This window comes from Strigops habroptila, chromosome 4 (genome assembly GCF_004027225.2).
Source record: "Strigops habroptila isolate Jane chromosome 4, bStrHab1.2.pri, whole genome shotgun sequence".
Lineage (NCBI taxonomy): Eukaryota > Metazoa > Chordata > Aves > Psittaciformes > Psittacidae > Strigops > Strigops habroptila.
In genome coordinates this window covers 54,143,879-54,155,192 of record NC_046358.1, presented here as the reverse complement: position 1 = coordinate 54,155,192, position 11,314 = coordinate 54,143,879, and the positions used below count along the sequence as shown (strand labels likewise).

Here is an 11,314-nt window from a genome sequence, read left to right as displayed (position 1 = left end):
AGAAAAAAGGGAAGGGGGCAGGGGAGGGGAGGAGAGGAGGGAGGGAAGGGAAGACAGAAAAAAAAGGAAGGAAGAGCGGAAAGAAAATAGCAAAAATGCAAAACATTTTGAGAAAAAAAATGGAAAGGAACAAGTAAGTCGAGGTATTTGTCTCATTTGTAGTAAATGAATACATAAATTACCTATTTGCTCCTTTTGTTCCCCTCTTAGGTAACATTCAACAATATCAATGAAGGAAACTCATTAGTCTTGTGGGAAAAAGCCTGAATATAAAATTTTCTTGGTTTGAATTTGTTCTGGGTTCAGCTATAGCAGTCATTTTTCTCCTGCTTAGTAGCTGGTGCAGTGCTGTGTTTTTTAACTTTCAGCCTGGGAACAACGCTGATAACACCGATGTTTTTAGTTGTTGCTAAGTAATGTTTATTCCAACCAAGGACTTTCTCAGTCTCATGCTTTGCCAGGGAGGAGGGGAAGCCGGCAGGAAGCAGAGACAGGACACCTGACCCAAACTAGCCAAAGGGGTATTCCATACCACAGCACGTCATGCCCAGTATATAAACCGGGGGGAGTTACCCGGAAGGCCCTGATCACTGCTCGGGTCGGGCTGGGTATCGGTCGGCGGGTGGTGAGCAATTGTATCCTCTCCCCTTGTTATTTCACTAATCATTATTATCATTGGTGGTAGCAGTAGTGGTTTTGTGTTATACCTTAGTTGCGGGACTGCTCTTATCTCAACCCGTGGGAGTTACATTCTTCCCATTCTCCTCCCCATCCCTCCGGGAGCAGGGGGAGGAAGGGGGGGGGGGGGGGGTGAGCGAGCGGCTGTGTGGTTCTGAGTTACCGGCTGGGCTCAAACCACGACAGAATTAGTGCAAACGGTGAATTTTCTAACACAGAAGAGCCAAAGTGATAGCAGACAGCATAAGAGGACTCAGCCTCTTTGAGATCAGTTGATTAAACATCTCCAAGTGAGATTAACATACACTGGGAATATCCTTATTTAGACCCAGTACGAAATAAAAGCGATCAGAAGGGATTTAGAGCTGCCATTCCAATTAAAATAAGGTTAGAGGCTGACAGCTACAAATAGTTATAGAAGAGGGAAGGGAAATCTTACAAAGAAGAAATTAACGATGTTTGGTATTGGATTAAATCTAAACAATCTCTGAGCATACTTAAACTTTTGCTTCTTTTACTGCTGTATTGTTGCCAGTCTTGAACTAATACTGAAAACCCATGAGGTAGCTACTGATCTGGCTGGGAAACAATGTCCTATTCAAAGTTGGTATCTGTTCTAAGTATCAAGCAACAAAATTAACTGTCCTCTGTAAAGAAGAGGAGAAAAAAAGAGAACATTTATGTCAGTGTCAAGCCAGAAAAGCGATTTTGTATTAACCTGAGAAGTTAACAAATTAGAATACATAAAAGTATTTTTAAAGTGGAAACAATTTAAGAACCTTAACAGTGCACTTGGCTACACTTTGATTCAGGAAGCAATATTTTACATGCAGCAGTAGATTTTTTTTTTTTTTTTTTTTTACAGCTTTAAATCCAAAGAAGCTGTACTCCATCAAGAAATGACAACAGCAAGCTTAATGCCACTGTGAAAGTCCCAAATGAAATTTGGCAGTAGTCAGAAAGTGGCCAGATAATAAGGCTATGACTCGACAGGTACGATGAAGGAACAGTTGCATTTATGAAGCCACTGACTATGGTCCCAGCGTCAGATGAGTGACAGTTGGAAAAGCCTTTGGTCGCCAAGCTTTTAAAGACAACAGAGCAACTATGCAATTATCTATGAAACCTATTGCAAGAAGAAAATATACGCAAAATGCTTTTGCAGCACCAGTCAGGGGAAGAAAAGTAAAAGAATGAAAAAAGGAAGACTTAATCTCACACTACTGTCCTTTGCACTCTTCTGGTGATCTAAAAAGACTACCATGGTGGTACCGTTATAAGGCAACAGATAACTGTGTAATAAAGGTAAATGACCTACTGATATACTGGTATCAAAAATAAACTTTCCATATTTTCCATGTTAGCAATTCAAGAACAGAATATTACTAATACGTAGCCTAGTAAGAAGCTTATTTTTCTCAGAATACACCATGAACCATGTATCTGGGCTGAGAATAAAGACTGCCCTAGAAATAAACAGCAGGAGTATGTTGGGAAGCAGGTCCAGGTCTGCTTCTCTGTGTGCTGTGCTCCTGAATTTCCTTTCCCTAGTAACTGAGTCACAGGGAACAGGAACTCACATGTGCCCAGAAAGCTCAGGTGTCCAGAGATCTGCCCCTTCCTTTGCCTCTAACTTGGCACCTGCCCTCAAGGAGACAGAAGTGGTAGAATGGGAGAAGAAATCAGTCTCCCCAGCTGCTCAGTTCTGTCCCCTATGAAGACCCTTCAGCTACAGAATGACAGCCAAAGCAAACTGGAAATTTAACTAGCTTTTTTTATGCACTTTGGGGCACCAAAGTAGAGCAAAGAGTTGACAGACTGCTAGGCTATCTGCCAAGTTGCCTCTTAACAAAGTGTATGGGTCACATTCATTGGTAAACTGTTCCTGCATGTTCCTGGAAAGTAGCCTGCTCTTGGGACAATGTTCTGGCCAAAGGATTCATTAGGTAAGGTTGTTGCCCAAACTGGTAGTTCTAGCTTTTATACAAAGTGGTATTTTCTATTATTTCACACGGTGCCTACCAGTCTCACAATTATGATACATAATCACATCTTCTATAACAGTCCTCCATCTTGCGCCATATCATAATGACAATAAGATTAGATCTACCAGTGGTGGTGTTTTTAGTCTGGGAAAGCAGTTAAATCACCAGTTAAAATCAGCAGTTAAAGATGCAAGGTTAACCTGTTGCTGTCCTAGTGTCTATTAATGTTAGTAACTAACCTTTCATCAAAAATTTGTGCATACCAGCATAACAGACCAGATGCTCCAAAGACTTTCACCACCATCTTAAATACCATGCTATTCTCCAGCCATCTGGTGCTGTTCATAGGTGTGTTAAAAGCTCTTGAAACAAGATCTTTATTTCTTTCAGTTTTCTAGACTCAAGAAATCTAGTTCCCCAAGTCTAAACATATTCAGCTCTTCCAATTTTAGTTCCACCTTGGTTAAGTTAATTTCTATTTCCATAATATTACTCCCAAATAATTTTGCCTTTATCTTATATTAAACAGCTTCTAATTGTTATCACTCCCAACTTGATAAACCCTGTCCTAAATAGGAAATTAGATTATATTATTGTAGAAATTTATGATAATTATGCAGTCATTAGTTACATTCTGCAAAATCTTATGTAAAAGAATTCTGTAGCTACCGAAAGAACCATGAAACAGCTTTGCAGCGAACAATGAAGAAAAACACCAAAGACACTTTTTGTCTTGAATATTACCTGCCAACAGAACAAGTTCATCTGATTCAGGTAAGTAAAGCTTAGACTGCCAATACCACAACGATCTACACCATCCAGCACATGTGTCATAACTGCAGTAGTTCTCTGGTTTTATTTTGCATACATCTATGTATCAGACATCTTCATCTGCCTACAGCTATCACATCGCGTAACTGTGCTCAAGTCAGTATTCTGGGAGACTAGGCAACAGATATTCATAATGTTCTTGGCTGCTTAGAATACAGCAGAGGGGTGTTATTTTTTTACTTGAGGACAGTATAGGATTATTAAGTTATGTACAGAGATGAATCTTGTTACAGCTTCATTGTTACCAGGTTGGTTAAAATATAATATATTCAATACAGTTAAATACTTAACATGAAGTCAGCATGTTAATTCTGTAGAATACATAGGATCTTATGCCACTCTCAAGTTATATTATTAGCAAAAATCCTCTGTTCTTTAACTGTGTTGAAAACCCAAAACATTTTAAATGTCAGCCACAACCTCTTTCACAACAATTTTCCAACATTTTGTGTTTCAGTAAAGAGGATTAGTAGAATCAGCTATGTTATATTTCATTACAAAGCTGTTAAACTCAGAAGACTCATCTGTGCAAAAGTTTACCTCTTAAGTAAATCCCACAAAGCGTATCAAGGAAAGAAATACCAGGTAACACCAGTATATTTAGTTACTTTGACTAAAAACCAAAGTACAAATACTTGATGGTAAAAACCCCTGAAAGCTAGAAAATAACTCCTTTCACAAAAGGAAAGATTCCCCTCCTCCATTTTGAGGATCTTCTCGATAAAGAAGTCTGTTCTTAACTGAGACTGTAGCTGACTAAATGAAAATCTAGGTACTGGCTTCTGGATAAGCAGAACGAAATATCTGGGAATTTAAGTCTGTGGTTTTTTATCACTGAGTTTTGAAGTCAGAAGCCAAAGACGGAAATCCTGTTCTTCAAAAAAATGGAGTAAGGACAAGAAAAAACAATAGCAAACACTATGCCAGAGAGAAAGAGCGTGATGTCATCAAGCTGTCTTTAGAAGGCTTGTAGGATTTCCCATGGAACAGGACTGAATGCCAAGGCTTAATGCATTTTGTAAAAAGTCTGTGGTAACCCACAAGCAGAACTAAAAATCCAGTAAATAAACTGATAAGAAAGGCACTCAGGTGGGCAGTGATGGCAACTCTATCGCCCTGCTCGTAAAATAGAAATAAAGATATCTTACAGGGAAAAAGAAATATCTTACCACAGTGTGTATTTTGACAGTTTGCTGCAAGACTTTAAAGCAGTCAGGCTATTCTACTGGGAGATGGTGTCCCATTGAAAAGGAATCACAGTGTTCCACCATGACAAATCTCTAAATTTTCTGGGAAGATACTGGGTTTGCTATTTCAGGGTGTGTTGAACTGAATTCCCATAAACTGAAGTGGAGGAAACAAGATCTGGCCTAATTCATGGTTCAAGAACAGGCTCTGCTTGGAACAGAACACAGGGACAACAGGGCTCAGTTCTCAGGCTGGTGAAAGGCTGTTCCGGTTGACAGATTATGTTAGCAGCTTCTGTGCTGGGAGTCTGGCAAAAGGCTTCAGGGAAACTGTCTTTTTGCTTTCATTCATATTTTATATATGTTATATATACACACAGAGAACTCTGCATGTATTAGCCTGTAATTTTCTGTCGCAATCATGGTCATCACACTGTATGTGAGTAGTCATTGCTAAGAAGGGATGTTTCAGATCTTATTTAATAGTCTCCATTCTTATATTCTGGCAAGGAGATCTGAGGAACATTACCTTATAATGTTAAGCAGTGTTCCCTCTCATGCAGCAGATACCACTTCCAGTGCAAATACATGTGCTTGCAAGTTTAATGTTAGCTGTCAGTAGGTACTCAAGCATGAAAAGTTAACATTTGCTTTCTATCAGGACTCACGTGACCAGTGCTCAGCGGCTTGAGCGTTGGGAGAAAAGCAAGCACAGAAGGTCCTTGACACCAGAGTAATAAAGCTTTTAAATTTAAAAGAAAGCTTTACAGATATTTTGGCATCTCTCCAATACAATTTAAAGAAAATAAAAACAAAACCAAGCAAATAGGCAGGTGGTTAACTAATTAGAAATGTTTTTCAGTTGCATCTCAGTTTAAAGCTTACTCATCTGGCAGTTGACTGAAAGCCAGAAATAGCTGATGTTGAATGCTGTGATAGTGAGTGTGTTGCTCAGTAGCAGCCCCTCCAGAAAGTCCGAAAGGATCCAAGGCTGTTTCTATACTTATTTACAATAGCAGAATTTTAGAAGTATATAAAAAAACCTGGCTGATCCAACATATGGGTGATCCATCTTGGATTCAAAAGTTTCCTTCCATCATTCACAAATATATCCAATGTCAGATCAAATCTAACATTTAAGCCACAGAAACCCACAATAAATCCCCATGTTGAACCAGCTTTCCTTTTCAATTGCTTAGAAATTTTTTATATTGCAAACTCTTGAAAAATGTTTTAACTTTCAAACTGAATGCAAGAAGTTTTCAAAGTTTCAAAATGTTAAAAACTCAAAAAGGCATTCCAGGTTAGACTGGCAACCAAATGTAAAATGCAGGACTGTGAGCTGACTACATGAACTCAACTGGAAGTCAGAAAAGTTACAGAGAATGCAGTTATATAAACATTAGCTCAGTAGCAGTCAAAAAAGGAAATTAAAGGTTAGAAATGTTGAAGCTGAAAGGGTAGTGGTTAATACTTCAAAGACTAATGGCAGCTGGTTATGAGGAGCTTTCCTCAGGGGCTACTACCTTGGTAATATTGTTTAACATCTTCATCAGTGACTAACTCTAAATCAGAGCACACCCTCACCAGCTTCACAGATGACACCACACTGTGGGGAGCAGTTGATACGCTGAAGACAGGGCTGCCATTCAGGAACACCTCAAACAGCTCAAGGAGTGGGCCAACATGAGCCTCATGAAACTAAAAAGACAATGCAAATTCTGGAAGAAAGATCCCAGTGCAAAAATACAGGCTAGGAACCATTTGACTAAAAATCAGTACTGCAGAAAGGGAATTGGGGGTCAAGTTTAAATGAGATCCTGTGGCAAAGGCGGTCAACGACCTACTTGTCTGCATTAGCAAGAATATAGCCAGCTGGTCAGGAGAAGGTGCTCAGCACTTGAGAGGCTACACCTGGAATACTGTGTCCAGTCTTTGGCACTCCAGTACAAGAGTGATTAGCAAACTCCCGAGAGTCCAGAAGAAGGGCCCTAATATGGTTAGGGGCTGGAACAAATGATACAGCACAGGCTGAAGGATCAGTATTTAGCCAGAAGACAAGTCTCGGGGAATCTAAATGCAGTCATCCAGAGTGACTGTGGAATCTCTACCTCAGGAATTTTTTATAACTCAGCTTGATAAGGCCCTGAACAACCTGATCTAACTTTGATGTTAGCCCACCCTTGAACAGGAGGTTGGACTGGATGACTCCAGATGTCCCTTCCAACCTAAGGTTTTCTTCAATGTTTCTGCAGGAAAGGACAAGTGACCACATTCAAACTGTTACTCCTCCATATAAATTCATTTACTTATTCCTCAACTACACTGTGCTTTTTGGCTTTCAATCTTGAAAAGGATATTTTAGAACTAAAATATCTCCTTCCATATAGAAGGGAGTGATTACACTAGGACTCTTCAGCATGAAAGACAGCGTTTAGAAGGTCGTATGATAAGGTTACAACATCATGAGTGGCATGAAAAAAGTGGGTAAGAATCATTTGTTCACTTTTTCCTAATACAAGTATGAGAGACTACCAAACACAGCTAGAAAACAGTTTACTGAGGAAAAAAGCAGGGGGAGGGAGACACGACAAAAAAACAACAACAAAGATAGTAGACCAGCTGAATGTTTTTCAAGCAAGAGCACACCAGCACCTTACACTTAGAAGAAATACACTGCAAGTTACTAAACAAACACACAACAGGAGGCTCAGAAATTCTGAGCTGAAAAATAGAGGGTAGGGGAAAGCTGCGTTAGAAATATCATACACGTTTTTCCTGTTCCTAATGTATGCTGTGGCTTATTACCACTGCTGAATAAATGATACTTGGCCTTAATCAGTGCTGTCATTCTTGCAAGGTTCCTAAGCATGTGTTGGCCATCCACTTGTAACTCTGCAACTGTTGAGTTTTAGCCATCACTAAAAAGAACTATCTTCATATGGTGGTCAGAGTCCTTTGAGTTCTTTGTGAGAGATTCCAGTAACGCATACATGCATGGCAACTGGGCATCTTACAAAGAGCCTAAGACACAGGTATTATTCTGGCACCATGTTCTGTGATATCAGACCATATAAAATGACAGAAATACATACAGAACGTGAAACACTAGAAGATGAAGCCACATGAATAAGTTTGATAGAGATATGCTGATTTATATGAGACAGAGATCTATCTGAGCCATGGTTTAGATCAATAAACCCACCACTGTTTTATAGTAAATGCTCTGCCACAGCAGTAAAAATTACAATAGAGTGTGAAACCAACAAACCTTGTAGATAGACAGATGATGAAACATGATTAAACACATGATGCAAGTCAAAAAGATCACACCGAGTACTGAATGTACGCAAAACTAGAGGTCATGTCAGTTGTGTTAGTACACAATTATAAAGTGTTGCCACTTATATTTTACATTATAGCGTGATCAGGCAAAGTTAGTTCTTATAGATGAATAGAGTTGATTGTCATTGATTACAGACACACTACTTAATTCAGTTTTATTTGTTCCAAAACTCTATTAATAATCAATTCTGAAAGATTTGGGCAGCCACGTGCAATTTGGCATAGTTTTAATCACTGAAGAGAAATGCAGCAGTCCCTTCAAAGAATAATGAAGAGACAGGAAAAATGGCCAAGAAAAACAAACCTTTGGCAAAGAACAAGTGTACTTAAAATAGGCCACTTTTCAATTTAAGCAGCTTGCTAATCACGTTAACCATCCTGATAATTTAGGCAATGAGGATTTAGAGTTGAGCCCATAAAACAATGTTTAAATGAGAGGTGCGAAACTGTGCCAGAGCTCTTTCATATAAAAGCCATGGAGGCCATGCTTGTGCTTTGTCAGGAAAAAAAGAAAACCAAAATAAAAAACAAAACCCACCAAACTAAAAACTTCCCCAGATATATACTGTCCTGGTTTAAGTGAGCAAAAGTTGCCATTGAGAATCAGTCATAAGTTTGATTACCCATAAAAGGACTGACAGTATAGGCACAGTTAGGAGTTAAACAGGGAATGATTACTGTTATATGACAGGGTTATGCCGGCATTTACTTTTCAAACACTCATGAGCTAGAGACTTATAGTAGAGCCACGAACATTATCCCAAGACTAAGCTCTGTGTTGAGATCTTATCTCTTTCACCATTTCTGGACCAACACACACACACAAACTGGTCAGTTATGCATGTCTGAAGAGAAAAAGAAGCTTGCTGCACTGAAAGACTTTTAAAGATTTGGAGGGGGGGGGGGTAAAGTGGAGGGGGGTGGTGGTAGGGGGAATTGTTCTGGCATGAAAAAAGGCAGGACATTAGTCCATAGTCTTCTCTACTATCTGTTAGCATTTCCAAAGAGAAGCAAAGTCTAGTTAAGCTACTGAGATTTCTATAATCGCAGTAACATTTTCCTCTCAAATCTTACAGGAGGATTTCACAACCTAGGGCAGACATAGTTATTACTCTCAAAAAGAATTTTTTTTAACTGTCTGTGCAGAGATGTGCATGAACACTCACTTCCACTTTATCAAACTTAGGTGTTCTGTCTCAGAATTTAGTAAACCAAATTAGGTTTGACCTAATGTTCATGACAAGTAAGTTCTGAGCCAGATATAAATTGAATAAACTGATCCTTGAAATAAAGACAAGAAAGCAAATGGCAATAATTTAAAGGTATATTTACTGCATGTTGTCTTTATTTGGTTTTCACACTAGTTTGACCCAGGTATAACTGTAGGTACTACAACAGATCTGCACTGGGCCTTGGGAAGTCAATTCTGCTTCTGCAGTACCCTTCTACTCTCTAGGTTATCACATGAGAGGAAACAAAACACAGTTAAAAAAAACCTACCATGCAAAATCCTCTCATCTCTCACTCACCTACAGGACCATGTCCTGAATCTGACAACCTCTTTTTAAAGTATGCCTTTTCTGATGAAATCACATCAAAAATAAAGAAGGTACGCAAGAGACAATAAGCCGTAAATACAGCTGATGTTAAGCTATTAACGGGACACAAGGCTGAAGAATCTCTCCAAAACAGCTGGAGCGAGATGCAATGCCCAGTGAACTTAATGGGTAAAATCACATAGAAAATATGGAAGGCACCAAAACCTGTGTCTACTGGACAACTTACTAAAGTTCCCACTGCTTAATGATGAAAGCAACTTGGGGTATGGAGCACACCACTTGTGCAAGACCTCACCAAGTCTGTCCTTTCACATGTCTAGCCTTTGTAGCTTTACTGTATAGGGCCATATTATTTGGCACATTGGAAGATTAAGCCTGTATGTCAGAAGCTGCTTTTACCCTTCATCCACAGAAGTGTGCGGCAAAATAACAGAGAGGGTGTAGGATGTCAAAAGATGCTCTGGGTTGACTAGAAAAATGTACCTAGAACAATGCATTACACTTTCAGAAAACAAACACACAAGATGAAAGCATATTTAGGAAAGAGGTGAAGAGCAGACGCTCTATGGCATTTCCCCTTCATCGCCAACTGCTATGCCTACAAACCACTCAACTTCATCTATTCTTTAGAACAGCAACCAGAAGTCGCGCAGGTTCTGAAAATCCCACAGAAGGAAATGGAGAACATTTCCAAGCAGTTTTCTTGCAAATTGGATGCAGAATGATTCCTCTCAGTAATGACTGATGCGGGCAGCCCTTGAACTTTCTAGGAGGTGCTAAAAAAAGACTCTGCTGCATCTTCATCAAAATTACAGCAAGAAGCATAGCTAAACAGTAATCTTTGCTTTCATCGTAATCATTATTCTGTTCCTTTTCACATGAGAGGACAGCACAGATGCCTGTGTGACTTCCACTGGTTCACGGACTTGCTGGCCTTAATCTTTTTCCCAACCTACAGATATCAGCCCATTTTAGGTTCACTCAGTCTTATTGTAATTCTGAGCAGCTGATGGTCTGTCCAGCCAGCTTTTGTGTACAGTTCTGGTGTCCTCAACATAACAAGGACATGGAGCTGTTGGAGCGAGTCCAGAGGAGGGCCACAAGGATGATAAGAGGGCTGGCCACCTCCCATATGAAGACAGGCTGAGAAAGCTGGGGCTGTTCAGCCTGGAGAAGAGAAGGCTGCATGGAGACCTCGTAGCAGCCTTCCAGTATCTGAAGGGGGCCTATAAGGATGCTGGGGAGGAACACTTCATCAGGGACTGTAGTGATACGATAACGGGTAATGGGTTCAAACTTAAACAGGGGAAGTTTAGGTTAGCTATAAGGAAGAAGTTCTTTACAGTGACGGTGGTGAAGCACTGGAATGGGTTGCCCAAGGAAGTTGTGAATGCTCCATCCCTGGCAGTGTTCAAGGCCAAGCTGGATGGAGCCTTGGGTGACATGGTTTAGTGTGAGGTGTCCCTGCCCATGGCAGGGGGTTGGAACTAGATGATCTTGGGGTCCTTTCCAACCCTAACTATTCTATGATTCTATGATTCTGACAATCATTAAAAATCTTATAAGCAAACCAATGTATGCTTATTGTTATCCCATTATTAATGGCCTCTGAATTTCATTCGGCCTCTATGAACTATCATAAATACAAGGAACAAATAGCAACCAAAAACACAACACTTCAGACTACAGAGGAATTTTGAGATAGAAGCCAAATAGGTGCCAGATACCA

General features: G+C 39.8%; 1 long non-coding RNA gene across 1 annotated transcript; it reads left to right on the top strand.

The window, feature by feature from the left end:
• Positions 1 to 537: 537 nt before the first annotated feature.
• On the top strand, positions 538 to 1,999 carry LOC115606080. Its single transcript, XR_003990808.2, has 2 exons — positions 538 to 625; positions 1,544 to 1,999. It is a non-coding gene; the product is annotated as an uncharacterized LOC115606080 (long non-coding RNA).
• The last annotated feature ends 9,315 nt before the right edge of the window (positions 2,000 to 11,314 follow it).